The sequence below is a fragment of the Acomys russatus genome, chromosome 24 (assembly GCF_903995435.1).
Source record: "Acomys russatus chromosome 24, mAcoRus1.1, whole genome shotgun sequence".
NCBI lineage: Eukaryota > Metazoa > Chordata > Mammalia > Rodentia > Muridae > Acomys > Acomys russatus.
The window spans coordinates 9,539,844-9,555,122 of record NC_067160.1 but is presented as its reverse complement, the minus strand read 5'-3'; the positions used below and the strand labels follow the sequence as shown (position 1 = coordinate 9,555,122).

The 15,279-nt window shown below is 42.9% G+C and overlaps 1 protein-coding gene across 1 annotated transcript in view; it reads right to left on the bottom strand.

The window, feature by feature from the left end:
- Ccdc141 (coiled-coil domain containing 141) overlaps positions 1-15,279 on the bottom strand; it is a 180,427-nt gene that overhangs the window by 108,333 nt on the left and 56,815 nt on the right. The window lies entirely within an intron of this gene.

The window sequence follows — 15,279 nt, the reverse complement described above, 5'->3', positions numbered from 1 at the left end:
CCCTGGGCATTTATCTGAGGGGACACTTTAACTGTTTTATTTATTTATTTATTTTTGATATAAAACTTTTTGCAGTCATCTGAATCCATCACTCTTTTTTTAAAAATGTAGTTGTCAACCCTTGTCAAGGCTGGCAGAACCCAATGAAGAAAACCTTAGTTCATTTCCGCTAAGCCATTCCTTCTGTCTCCTAAGTGTTAAGCTTCTCACAAGGTTTCAGTCACTTTGCAATAAAGCATTTCCAGTATGTGTCCCCACCAGCAGAAGCCAAGGTCTGCCACCTCCCTGGCTTTCCAATTAGACAGAAGCGTGTGCGTATTCCTGACCCAACAAAGCCGAGTGGCAGCCTGTGCTCTTGGGCTCAGGGTGTCTCTCTGGGCCACTCTATTATTTTCATTTATCACGCACAGTAGTAGCCCTTTTAAACTGTACCACTCAGTATTCCATTTGCCATAGAAATTGCTTCTCAAGTTTCCCTCAATGGAAAGGGTGCTTTAAAAGAGGATTAGTGTGGCTGGACAAGAAGGTGGAGCGATTTCTTTCTTTTACTTTTGTTATAGTCCTAGGCTAGATCTTCAGGGGAAGTCGTGGATTGCCACTAAGTAGGTCGAAAAAGCAAAATATGTTCACTAGTTCAATTTGAAAAGCAAAGGAAGTAACAATTGCGGTATGTTTAATAAGCTTTTCTTCACACCAAACTTCCCCGCACAGGAGGGGATCTGATCATTTAATACCTTAAGATGCGTTTTCATTCTGTGCTTGACTTCAGAGTATAATTTTGCAACTAGAGGAGACGGAGAAAATGCAGTAGGGAGTGCACGTGTAAGAGACAGAGGAAGACTGACTGCAGCCACTACTGCCAAAACAAGATGCAGCAGACGCACATGTTGAGTGCACGCACCACTCCCCAAAGCATGGCCGATCCCAAGGTCACCTCACTGCGTGCAGACGGTTTCTTGTTCAGTCTCAAATCTAGGATCCCGTTTGGTTCAGCACCAGGAGAATTAACTCGTTGACAGAAAAATCAGAATTTTCCATGAATGCATTAGCAGATGGTACAAACAAACCTGGCAATTTCAATCAGAGAACATTTGAAAGTCGACTTTCAGGCATGTTTTTGAAAGAAACGTTTACACTTTGGAAGGATGGCAGAAAGCAGGAAGAAAGGGCAAATTCTGGTTATGTCAAGTTGGACAGTAGCTACTTTGCAGCCCCCACACACACTCATGCTCCCTTCCTAGCACTTCACACTGACCTATACAACTGTGGGGTCACCATAGAGGGGAAAAACCTCCCTCACTGTCTACACACGCAGGACACAGTGCCCAGAGGCCGTGTGAACTGTGCCCTCCTGTGGCGCATTCCCACAAAGGTATGGTCTGCATACAGAAAGAATTCTCTCTCAACTATGCAGCAAAGAAACATGCAATTTAGCCTTCAGGTAGAGAATTCTGAAAATGAACAGGACGTGGGCCTGGAGGAACACTTTTTACTCCGAACTTGCTTAGTAACTCCGGGGAAAAGTTTTGCTTTAGGGGTTCGGTTTCGCGGGCAGATCTATGTTGGTGCCACCGCTCGGGGGGCTACTCCTGCCTCTGCAGTGATTTGTGTTAACTCAATGGCTTATCTGCTGTGCTTCACATTCTGGTATTTGAAGTGCTCCCCAAATTTGGTTTATTAGCCTAATTATTCATAAATAACCCTGCTCGGACTCGACTGATATGCTTTCATTGAAATGACAGATATCCCCAAATTAATTTCTGATTATGAGCTAGATTGTTTTTCTGTCATCTCAAGAATAACAACAACAACAGCAACAAAGCAGCACCCCAAACCCCTGCTGGGAAGGTCCTGCGTTCTCTCATTCTCTCCATTGTTTGGCCACTGAGTGGAGCCCATAGTTCGCCGGTGCAGGGCAGATGCTTGCTGCTGGCTCTGAAGCCAACAGCTGTGCAGCGCAGTAAAATGCGAAAGCAAACCGTAAACCCTGTAAAACACATGATAAACAAATCTCCAGAGAAGTGGCAAAACAGCAACAAAACAAAACAAAACAAAGAACCCAAGTAAATTTACTTGTTCTCCCTTAGTTTTAGGATTTTAATTATGTGAGAAATTGTGTGTGGGGGTGGGGGATGGTATTTTCCCAAAATTTATGTTTTCTGAGAACCACTGTTTGTTTTTCAGTGTCTCCTCTTTGCTATATTCTTTAGATTTCTTGCCCTTCCTCAAACATTTTTTTCCTAGTTGATTATGACTTTATTCAGATTGGTGTCTCCATTTTTAATCGAAATTAATAAAAGCCTGACTGGCCAAAATATTTTTATTGGAAATAACTTATCTACGATCATTTTGGCCTATAGGCCAGTGAAGTAGTTTTATTAATGGCCTGTAAGGGCTTAGTGTTTCCTTTGTTAGAGGATCTGCTGGGGTAATTAACCATAGGGGGAAATTAGGAGCTTGTGATTTCAACATCATATAGAAAATTCCCCTACATAAAACAAGTTAAATTAACAGAGGGAAGGTTTCTATTGTGTTTGCCCACACTTTTTATTAGATAAAAAATTAGAACAATGGTAGTAAACCCATTAACATTTTCTGGGAAAGTTTTAAGAACACATTTTTGGTTCACTTCATATCACTGAATCATAATTTTTACGGCTGGAGTGGGAAACTTTTATTTTTTAAGCAAGAATACTTCTAACCAGTCCAATGCATGACTATCAATGTAGAATGTTCATAAGGTTCTGAGGAACAGGTGACAAGTAGCTTAGAACACTCTACAATCATACCAACAGATGAAGGCTGGGTTGTAAAATCATGGTAGTTTTAGCATTAAAACAAATTTGATTCTTAAAAATTATGCTATTGCCTAAGATTTAACTTCTGTTTTATAAATCCTGTAAGATTTGAAATGGACCGTGGAAGACACAATGACAAGCAAAATCCTTGTCTTTATTCTTGGTGAGTGACTCACATTGCAATCCGTCATGTGTTTAGAACACCTCTGATACAATGTTCACTATCACCTGACTCACAAAGACGAACCCACACACCAGGGTCGATTTTGTTCTTTCTTCCTGCCATGGATTTAAGGGGGAAATGCAAACAAACAAAGAAACAAACAAACAGATTCCTTTTTAGGATTTTCTTTCCTAAACTTTTCTGGAAACCTATATGGTTATTTTAAACTTTTCTTGTAAAACTTTTATAGTTGTAGGTAGAGGGCTTATACACTCTATGTGTCAGAGGAACAAACCCTGTCCTCTAACGGTATGGAAGCCATCATCACTCTTCTCCAGACGAAAGTAGCCACGACTAGAATTTCACCCAGCAACCTCCCTTTCTGGAGGACCTGATGCAGTTGGTTACTAAGCACAACCGCAGCACTCTTAATGTATACTCCTCCATCCGGGAAGCAGCAATGAGTGATCCTAGAATGGACAACTGGTACCTCGCACAGTGAATGGGGAACCATCTGAAAACATTCTTCAGCGCCCCTTAGGGATAGCTGACTAATTTAAAGGGGATTGTTGTGAGCACAAGTGGGAACCAAGAAAATGCTCGATGGAAAGTGCCCATCCCTTCGGATTAGAGAATCTGAGGCGTGGGCAGGTGTGCTAGCTGGCGAGCTCGGAGGTGGGACTGGGTAGAAGGCGAGGGGTGACGCTAATGGAAAAGACAGCCCTGCCCAGAGCAATAAGTCAAGGCGAGGTGGGGTGAGGGGATGTGGATCACAAGAGAAATGCAGCTGACCCTGAGCAGGACTTGCACACGCATGTTCCACGGGCGGAGAGGTCTAAGATGAGGCTTAAAATCAGAAGGTCAGAGTGGTCCAGGCAAAGGAGGACTGCGAGGGGTTAGAAGCGGAGATGACTGAGAAATGAGCGAGGGGTTAGGAATGAAGAGTCAGGGCTGGAGAGATGGCTCAATCGTGAAGAGTACTGGCTGCCCTTCCAGGGGACCTGGGTCTGATTCCCAGCACCCACACGGTACCTCATAGCTGCCTATGACTCCAGTCCCGGGGGATTCAACAGCCTCCTGTGGCATCCGTGAGGCACGAAGCACACATGTAGTGCACAGACACACATACATGTAGTGCACAGACACACACACATGTAGTGCACAGACACACATACATGCAAGCAAAACATCGATGCACAAGATAAAAACGAATACATAGATATAAAATGAAACAAGTAATTAACTCAAGAAATTTGCAAGGCTGATATATATAAAAGAAATTTCAGTAGATCCAATTAAAACAGGTATACCAGTCATTTCAGAATCTTCCAGAATGATGAAGGTGCACAGAGTCAGGCCCAGACTTAGTCGTACAAGCAGCCAAAGAATGGAATGGAATTCATGAGACAGCCGCTCAGGACGTGGCCACCAAACAAGGCATGGAACCCAAGAACAAAGGGGACCAGGGAAACTCAAGGCTGGCCACCAAGTGATCACCAACTGCATGTTACAGTAACACAGAAAGCACATAGCAGTTTGGGGCGTGACCATGCTAGGCACTAAGAAAATGCCTCTGTAGGCAGCCACTTAAAGTGGACTCTGCTCACGGTTACTGTGTGCTTATGCATCATTAAAACCACAAGAAGGCCTGCTTTGTGGAAATTTCCACCTAATTAATGGTCGGCCAATGACGAAGAATCAGGAGGAAGAGGAGAAGAAGGAAAAACCAGAACCCAACACAAAAGCAACCGAATCCTCCCCTGGGCTTTTAAGCAGAGCGAGCTGGGGTTCCAGGACGCAGCTGGTGGCTCCAGCCTAGCAATTACAGACCGCAGCATTCTGATTTTTTGGAACTCAGCTCCTTCTAAAACAAGCATATTTCTGAGGGAGTTTTAAAAATGCAAGTTTCCCTTGGAAATTAAAAAGGGTATGGCTCGCTGAGCTTGAAACTAACCCCAAGTAGAGGCAAGAATGGGGTTACAAAAAAAAAAATCCTGTTGTTTTATGGATTTTCCCAAGGCTCACTGGCAAATTCAATTCTATTTATACAGATTTGTGACTGTTAGTGATGAAATTGTTTCTAATTTATGACCTGTGAAAAATGACATCTGCTTATAATTGGAAAGTTCATTTAAAAATCAGGCAAGTAAAACAAATTATTCACTAAAATGAAGACAGAGGAATTGAGATGAACGGATGCAGGTGTCTCAATGTTGGGAGAATTTAGCTAATTTTGCCTTGAGACATTTCAGATTTGACTCTTAATCCAGACGAAGCAGAGCAAAGGAAGCAGATTCTCTCCGTTTCAGGGTTTCCTTGACAGTCATCAGAAACGATTGTGGACTGATTTCAGGGTGGGATGTGCTTCACTTTCACCGTAACTTTATAAATTTTGTCACCATCACTGAAGGAAGTCAGGAAATAATGGAAAACCGATGAGTGCAGCGTGACGGTGGGTTCCTCTGTCTAAGTTAAGACATGCAGGAACGGGAAGAAAACATCCCACATGCTTGTGAAATACTAAGAAAATATTTGGATAACCTGAAACCTGGCTATTTGAACTCCGCACATTGCCCCACACCTCCTAAAGCACCAGGAAATAAATAAGTAGTCCCTTTTAAGCTGAATACTCCATTTCAGTAGTACTCATGAAGGACAATAAGGAATTTTCATTCATAAAATGCATTCTGGTCGTGCTTCTCGCCTCCCAACTCCTTCCAGTTCACCCCTATCCCTCGCCTTATTGTTAAACGAACAGCAAGACATTTTACGGCCTTCATCTTTTGATCTTCAATCACCTGCACAGTGGGTCCAGGGTGGAGGTGGGGGTGTGGGTGGGGCTGGGGGTGTGGGTGGGGCTGGGGGTGGGGCTGGGGTGGGGCTGTGGGGGGGGGTGGGGGAGGGGCTGGGACAGCAAGCAGCAAAAGGAAATCAAGGCCTAAGCCTGAACAATCTTGCCCACAACCTCAGAGACTAGAGATCTATTTAGTTGTATATTATCATGGCTGAGCAGGTGGCTGGGAGGTTAAGAGCACCTGTTGCTCTTGCAGAGGACCTGGGTTAAGCACCCAGTACCCACGTAGCGGCTCACAGCCAGCTGTCACTCCAGTCCCGTGGGATCCTGATGCCCTCTTCTGACCTTGCAGGCACCAGACAGACACAAGGTGCACATATGTGCACGCAGGCAAACATACGTACATCTACCAATCTAAGCAAGTGCACATATCTGTATATCTAAACATATAGCTACATATCTAAACAAATACCTTGTGCTTCTGAAGACTAGTAATGACCAATATGAACAGGGAACCAGAAAGCAATTCAATTATTGTAGTATAAGAAAGAATAAAATAGGAATAAAATTAAAGAAAAAAAGGACAAGACTGGAACACTGAAAGTTACTAATCATTGTTGTAAAGACGGAGAAAACCAGAAAAAAAAAAAAAAAAAGAAAAAGAAAAAGTCTAAAGAAATGCAAAGACAATCTCTGAGGATGAACCAAAAAAAATTTTTTTAATTGTTAAGACGGCAAGGCTAGGGGCTATGGAGATGGGTCAATGATGAAGAGCACTGACCACTGTCCCAGAGGACCTGGCTTGATTCTAGGCACCCACACAGTGACAAGCAGATCTGTGACTCTAGTTCCAGGGGATCCTATGCCCTCTTCTGGCCCCTGTGGGTACTGCATGTCTGTGTACCAACAGACATGCATGCAGGCAAACACCCATACATATAACATTAAAAATAAAATAAAATAAAATAAAGCCGGGCATGGTGGCACATGCCTTTAATTCCACCACTCAAGAGGCAGAGGTAGGTGGATCACTTTGAGTTTGAGGCCAGTGTGGTCTACAAAGGGAATCCAGGACAGTCAAAACTACACAGCCAAAACCCTGTCTCGAAAAAACAAAAACAAAACAAAACATTAAAAAAATGTAAAAAGAAAAAATAAGACAGTAATACTCATCCAAATATTTGGAGATACAAAGTAATTTTTGCCAGGATCTTCAGAATGATACTTGAAGAAATGGAAAGTTGATATTAATGTTCATTTGAAAATGTAATCGGAATAGCCAAATGTTCTTTAAACAAAAATCTTGAGCCTCTCACATATGTCTGTCAGATTTACTGGGCCAGAAGGCTGAAGATGATGCTCCAACATTATAGAGAATTTTGGGTGACTGTTCAGGCAGCAAACTGTCTCTGTCGTTTTTTTTTTTTATTTTGGAAGCTGCTCACCTGCACTTCAGGTTCACTCAGGTAATTAAGTTTTATTCCTTCTCAAGTCTCTGATGGAGTTGAAGACCTGATAGTTTAGTTTTACAATTAAGCTTAGTTGGTTAGGGGTTAAGATGTTTTTAGATCTAGATAGATGTTTTAAGTTAATAGAGATGAGATATGATAGAAATTGACTTCCATTCAGAAATTTAGACCCAACAAGACAGGAAAGATGTTTACTTCAATTTTGCCAAATACGAATAGCCAAATCACTATGAATGTAACATTTATATAATTCCTGATTGTCTCGTGGTTCTTCCTGCTGTGTGTAGTTTATCTTATTTGTGTGTAATGATACAAATGCATATGGCAAAAGAGGAATATAATAATAAAAAATATAATAATAAAATATAATAATAAAAAATCTTGAAATAGAAACAAAGTACGAGACCTTACACTTCCAAATTTCATTTTTTCTTTCAAATGAAAATGATGGCGTACATCAGCATAAAAGCCACACAGATCAATGGAGTGAGGGTGAGAACCCAGAAGTAAGCCCAAACATCTGCGGTCACTGATAGAGGTGCCAAGGACCTTTAATCGGGAAACGTGCTTTATTTAATTCCTGACAACCACGTGAGAAAGAATGAAGTTAATCCTCGGCCTCACGCTATACACAAAAATCGGCTACATACAGAATAACAACCTAAATACAAAAGCTGAAGCTACAGCATTCTTTGGAGGAGTGCGTCTTTGTGACCTTGGATTTAGCAGACGTGGCACTAAAAAGCATAAACTCAGCATTACAAATAAGTTGGAACCTTATCAAAATTACAAGTTTTTGTTCCTGGAAGGATGCTATGGATAAAGGGGTTGTCTGAAAATTTCTTCCAAGAAACGCACATAGTGCGTAGCTACCATTCGAGAAGGCTGCAAAGTCATTAGTTACCAGGGGAAATGCAAGAAGTCGCCATCAACTGGCACACCGCACACACTCGGGAGGGTACAGCGGCGAGTGTTGGGGTGAAAACTGGAAACTGGAGCGCCCTTGAGTGTAAAATGGTGTGCATGGAAGACACTGAAGTGAGTCAAACAGAGACAGCATATAGCAACAATTCTACTCCTCCTCCTCCTACTACTACACAGACACACACACACAAACACACACACGTGTGCACTCACACAAAACATGTACATGAATGCTCACTGTAGCAGACAAATGGTAGAAGAAACCCAGATGTATGGATTAAATTGTGCAGTATAGCCATACACTATTTCTCAGCCACAGGAAGAATGCAGCATTACACCGCAGTGAGAACATACCTGGCAGAAACCAAACATAAAAGGTCAGTTTATGTGAGTTTATTTAATACATACAGAATAAACAAATCCATAGAGATAGCAAATCAGTGGCTGGGGCCTGGTGGAGAAGGGCGTATCGACTGTTTAATGAGGCCAGTGTGTTCTTTGAGGGCCATAACATTATAAACTTAGTAAATGTCACTAAGGGTGAATTTTATAGTCATTTTATCTATTTTGCTGCCATTAAGAATCCATATGCTTGGATGGGGAGGCCTGGCGGCACTCAGAGGAAGAATAGCAAGTTACCAAGAAGAGACTCGATATTCTAAGAGCATATATAGGGGGAGGAGGTCTCCCTCAATCACAGACATAGGGGAGGGGAGAAGGGGAGAAGTGGGAGGGAGGGAAGAATGGGAGGAAACAGGGGAAGGGCTAACAATCGAGATGTAATATGAATAAATTAATAAAATTTTAAAAAATTAAAAAATAAAAAAAGAATCCATATGCCAAGTGTTTTGCTAAACATGGTTGCATTGGAACACATTTAATCCTTAAAACAACTAGACAAGTAAGTAAGCTGCAATCACTGTTCATCTTCATGTCTTACACTTATTCCCAGTAGGAAGGAATATAAGCGCCCACATACTATGTGTGTTGTTAATTTTCTATGATTCATTTTATGTATTTTTTCACAAAATAAAACTGTATTATTCAATTAGAAAGGCATAATGAGAAACAGGTTATAAAGAGTCACTTACATTGGCTCTACAGGTGGTAATTATTCATGCAAATTATTCAAATAAACTTGCAGGAAATTCTACTTTACTTCCTTTTCTCATAACAGAGAGCATCAAGGTTGACTTTTTCCTCTGACTAGAGTTTCTGTGGGACCCCAGCACTGGCACTTTTCACAAGATATTCTGATACTATTATTTATAGGAACTTGGGGCCAAGATCAAAAATCCAGTTTGTGAAGTCAACCACAACTGGAAACTATTTTCAATGACTTGGAAAATCCAGCTAGAGGATGACTCACGCAAGATGGTTTTAATCTTGAAGCCGGTGGATGCACTACTATGTCAAAACGTGGGAGGTAGTGTTTCTGCACACCATGTTCAGTCTGCTTCTCAGGACAGTACAGACCGCTGCTGCTGAGGGTCATAATACCTAACCATCATATACTCAACCGTAAAACCAGGGGTTGCGCAGCCATGCCTGAATAAAACTGCTAAGTCTGCTGCAAATCTTAGCATGCCTACAGGTCTTCCCAGGGGGAACTGCTACACACAGCCTCTGGTTCTAGGTTTGATGGGAATCTGAGGGGGACACTTGCATAGCATGCCCGTAAGTCTCCTTAGACGCTGCAGGTGAATAACCCCCAGCTCCAAAGAGACCACGCCCAACCGACCTCTAAATTCACCTCTGTTTCCCTTGGGTTTCCAGAAGGATTGTCTTCAGGCTCATTCCTCAACTGCTCTCATGCAGACCGCAGAGCAGAGGGGCATCTCCTAACCCTGTCAGTCAGCTCTCAAAATCCAAAGCTTGCCAGGGCGAGGGGTGAGGTGGGAGGAGGAGGCATTACTAATCACTAACGGGGAGTGCATGCTTGTTTTGTGGGGCGTTCTTAGCGTGGGGGTGCCTTTTTTTTTGTTTGTTTGTTTGCTTTCTGGTTTTTCTTTTCTTTTTTGAGACAGGGTTTCTCTGTGTAGTCTTTGCTGTCCTGGACTCACTCTGTAGACCAGGCTGGCCTTGAACTCACAGCAATCAGCCTGCCTCTGCCTCCTTGATATTAAAGGCCTGTGCCACCATGCTCAGCTGGTGCCTTTTCTTTAAAAAAAAAAAAAAAAGGTAATGCTAGACTTCAGTCAAAAACCTACTATGTCTGTGTGAAATGGTGAGCCCAGTGATGCTAGATCTTTAAAGGATTTTTTTCTCTTTAAAATTTTATTTATTTTTATTTTATATAGATGGGTGCTTTGCCTGCATGTATGTAAACCATTCACATGAGTGCAATGCAAGAAGATGGCACTCAAGCACCTGGGACTAGCGTCACCAACAGTTACAAGCTGCCAAGTGGGTGCTGGCAACTGGACCCTGGTCCTTTGCAAGAGCAGTAAGTACTTGGAACCACTGAGCCACCTCTACAGCTCCTGAGACCTTTCAGGTTTTAGAAGAGTCTGAACTCTCTTTCTTTCTTTGTTTTATTTAAAAAATAAAACCTCAGCTGGGCATGGTGGCGCACTCAGGATGCAGAGGTAGGTGGATCGCTGCCAAGGGCTGAAGTGAGTGGAGGGTTGGCGGCCGGGGAGCCCAGCCCGGTTGTAGACACCTAGAACATGTACGAGATTCTGACCTCTAAACTTGCAATTAAACTTCGGGGTATCGGGTTGACTCATGACGCCATTCAAGGATGATTTCAAATCATCTCTGTTTGCTGTTCCCTTATCAGTTACATTTGTAAAGGGAAAATAGCTTTTCTATTAAGTAAAGACGGCAGAGCTGAAACAGTGACTCATGCTCCAGGGTTCTATTTAAACACCCCTCAGCTTAACTATTTCGGCATACCCAGAAACCTAACTGATAGCTGTGGAAGTTACTCCATTTCTTTGATTTGAGCATATTCGAGCAAGGGGCAGCAGACACATTCTTGTAGTTTCTTTAGAAAAGACTTACAAGACCGATAACCCATGCCACCCAGCTCCCCACGGCTAGTCTCACTGTGGGAAGTGCAGACACCTGCCTTCCCCACGAACCGCCCACTTCCATGGGTTTCGGTGATGACGCCCACTTACTGCCAGATTTCTGATTAGTCCCCTTCGAAAGCGGCTTCCCCATTCCTCTCCTCATGCTCACGCACAAACATGAACCCAGAATGCAATGTGCTGATTCCTACTGGGGCGTGTAAAAATCGAGCCCTTTCTCGAGGGAATGAGAGTATTGAAAACCCACAGACGAGATCCATCAGAAAGTTTGCCAGAGGAATGGAAAAGTAAACATCATTTTGGGACAACTAGTCACAGGTACAGGCCTGCACAAATACGCTCTCCAAGAATTCCTAAGTTTCCTCTTTGTGAAAACGAGGCGCTGAGAAGTCAGGTGTATCCAACGTTTTGAGTGCTGTAGCAAGACCTCAAGCCCGTTTGTTGAATTTTGACTTTGTTTCCGGCCCCTCCCCCACATATGTAGATAGATCCGTAGCATGATAGTCCTTTGGCCCCAGAACACAGTGTGCTCAGGAGGATGGGGGAGAAAGAAAGAGTTAGCAAAGAACCAGGGGCATTCTGCTTCAGGGGTCCTCTTATATAGAGACTCTTGTCTCTTTTAAAACTGAAGACCATCAAGGGGGCAGAGGAAAATCTCTAAGTGGCAAAGGCCATTGTGTCCCCTAGCACACCTAACACCGTGCACAGAGCTGCTCTGTGGCCAGCTAACGGGTATGAACTCTCTGGCCCTGCGTTTGGAAGGGCCCACGCCTGGCTGCCTGCACTGGTAAGCTGAAACTCTCAGTAATGTGTACAGAAAAGCCTTCAGAGTTTCATTTTGCCCTGAGGATCACAGACTGGGGAGCTGGTCCTTTCTGTGGGACCAGCAATTTGGGTAAAGCATTCATTAGGGGGCATGCGATAGCTAGTGAGAGTTGCAGTCGCTTCAACTGGGAACTCAGTTCTCCAGCCATGCCACCAGCATTGCCGTGTAAAACTAGGGTGTCTGTGAACACATGAGGGAGGCCCTGATGAGACCAGGCCTCAGAGGAGGCAGAGAAGATCCTGAGACCGTCACCTGAGACCCCAGCCACTCAGTCCAGCTGCATTCGATTCTTCCCCTGCTGGGTGTGTGAAAATAAACAGGAAATGGAAGGTTGACTGGGATTGGGAGGAAGCTTTCATGAATCCTCGCCCATGCTGAGACGCACTTTTCCGCAATGCAACTGTAGATAATGCTTGCCTATGGTTCTGTAAGAAATCCTGATAAGCTCCTAGGTCACCAAGATGGATTTGGATGGAACAACATTATGTCTCCCCAGTCAAAGGAGCACAGCGATGTCAGGGGCCTGTGAATGTCTAGATTAGAGCTATGTAGATTTGCAAACAGTAGCCACCCTGGGGGGAACTTCAGGAGTTGGATGTACAGAAAGGTGCTATGCAGGCTGCTGGGCTGGGTGGGGGTCATCAACAGTCTTGCCAAGCTGTGGGCTCTGTGAACTGCGCTAATGACCCATGTGGTAAGAAATGTCCACGGGTGCAATTGTTGTATGAATGTTACAGTGGTAACCACCCACTTTCTGGTTGGATTTAAGGTTAACTCTACAAGAGGAAGCTCATGCCTGGCCTTGCAAATTTGGCCAAGGGCCAACAGTTGGGGAGCTTACAAGCACCAAGGATAAACCTAATACTTTACAAGGTGGTAAAGTGCAAAACTGCCCTCTAAATTTGTATTGGTACAGTCTTAGGCCTCTTCAGACAAGTTTCTTTATGCAGAGGATGACAAGTGACTTAAAAACTCACAACAGGTCAAAGTGTAGAACTCTTAGCTGCCTCAGGGCTTCAGCTGGGCTTGGTAATTACTGTTGACATGCTCTACTCAAATTTCCTCTGTCTATTCACCCATCTTCACTTGCCATCCAGCCAGCGCCCATTTCTTCCTCTGGACCCAGTCCTGGCCTTTTAACTCTTAAGTCAGACTCAACCCTATAGCTTCTCTCTCAGGCCTGTGGCCTTGCAGTGGCTTGACACAGCTTCTCCAGCTCTGCTGGATTCATGAACTTATCCATACAGAAATTCTTGTAGCCCTGTCAATTTCTTAGTTTTGGCTTCTTTTAATTTGGCTTCTCTTTGAATAAATATAATATATATGTTATGTATATGTAACATATATAATATATTTATGTATTATATATGTACAAATATATACCATGGCAAAAATAAGTATATATATATTTGTTATTTTAACAAACATATACATATATGTGGATATATATATGTATATATGTGTGTGTATATATATATATATATATATATATATATATATAAAATGATGTGTAGTGTAGTCTTTGCTACTTTTTCATTTCTTCTTTTTCCTACCTTCACCCCCCACACCAGTTTCATCCCCTAACACTAGATAAGAGAGAAACAAGGATAGAGGGGAGAGAGGAATTAAGAAAATCCCTGAATCTGATTTCTTTCCTTTTGTTTCTTCTTTGACCATGACTACTAACAAACTGCAACAAACCCGCTTAAATGACCAACAATCACCAACCCTGCCTCTCAGGGGCCTCATGTACCCTCTGAAAAGTTCCCAGAATTCTGAACAGCACACGATTGCATAGATTATCTGCAGGTGACAGATAGAGAGCTGCAGGTGGAGGCCCAAATCGTGGTCAGCTGCTTCCATAGCAGACAACAATCCTTTCACCTGGGATGAAAATGAAAGCACGTTCCTTTTTTTTTTTCTTCTTCTTCTTCTTCTTTTCTTTTTTAAAGATTTATTTATTTTATGTATATGAATGTTCTATCTGCATGTACCCCTGCAGGCCAGAAGAGGGCATCAGATCACATTATAGATGGTTGTGAGTCACCTTGTGACCCCTTTTTTTGGTTTTGAGACAGGGTTTCTTTGTGTAGCCCTGGCTGTCCTAAACTAGCTTTGTAGACCAGGCTGGCCTCAAACTCACAGAGATCCGCCTGCCTCTGCCTCCCAAGCACTGGGATTAAAGGCGTGCACCACTATGCCTAGCGAAAGTGCATTCTTATAATATTTCTGTGTTGTTGCTGCTATTGTTTTAAAAGAAACCAAAATCCCAGAATTCTCAAAAGTGTCACTACAGTGCAGCATGATGTGGTCTGAGGCGATGTTAGTGATTGAATTAGAATATTCACCTCAGCCAAGGAGTTCAGGAAAATGGGAATCTCTGGCAAAGTGCTGCCTGTGACATTGCTACAGCCTGCCGATTTATTCTCACTCAATTCACGATGACAGTGGCGGAAAGACACAATCTTATTCATCTATGTTTCTTACATAGCGCATTCATGGCACTCTTTGTTGTATAGTTTCCAATGTGAACTGGAAACAATGCCAGGCACAGTACCCTCCCAGAACCAAGGTCACAATGTGAACAGACATAAAGTCTAAACCATCCTCAGGGCTCTAAGGGAACAGAATAACTTCACAAGCACCATCCCCAAAACTCTAGATATGTCTAACCTTTGTGAGCATGCTGGTTTTGTTTCTGTTTAAAGGCAGCTATCCCATGCTATTTGAATCATGCCTGGTCCTTGACACATGATGATATCAATAGGATCACACTCATTGCTCAAGTCTGAGTTTGGTGTACACGGAATAAATTAGTGTGTAACTTCAATGAAAAACCTTAACATGCAACGGAAGCTGAATTTTTTTTTTAAATGAGCAGTTATTACAGGGTAACTTGTGCTTTGTAACTGCATGTTTTTAACAATCAGTCCAACATTGAAACTAGACTTTGGAAGACCTACAATGTACTGCATCATTCACCAAAAGGTGGCAACACAACACTAACAGAGTATTTAAGACTAAGTAAATGTAACCCTTTCCCACAAGCCTTCCATCAGCTGTCAAATGAGTCTTTGGCCAGTCTTCCCCACTTTCAGACACAGCTAACAAGTGTTCTACAACTTTCATGACTTTACTTAACCTGCAACTACTAACCACCCACAATGTTCCGGGTAAGGTGACCGCAGTTCCCTGTGCTCGGCCACTGAGATAAGCTTTACTTCTCTAAGGACCACCTGCAAGTGGCTCCCTGGGTGGGAGCCAGGTTTT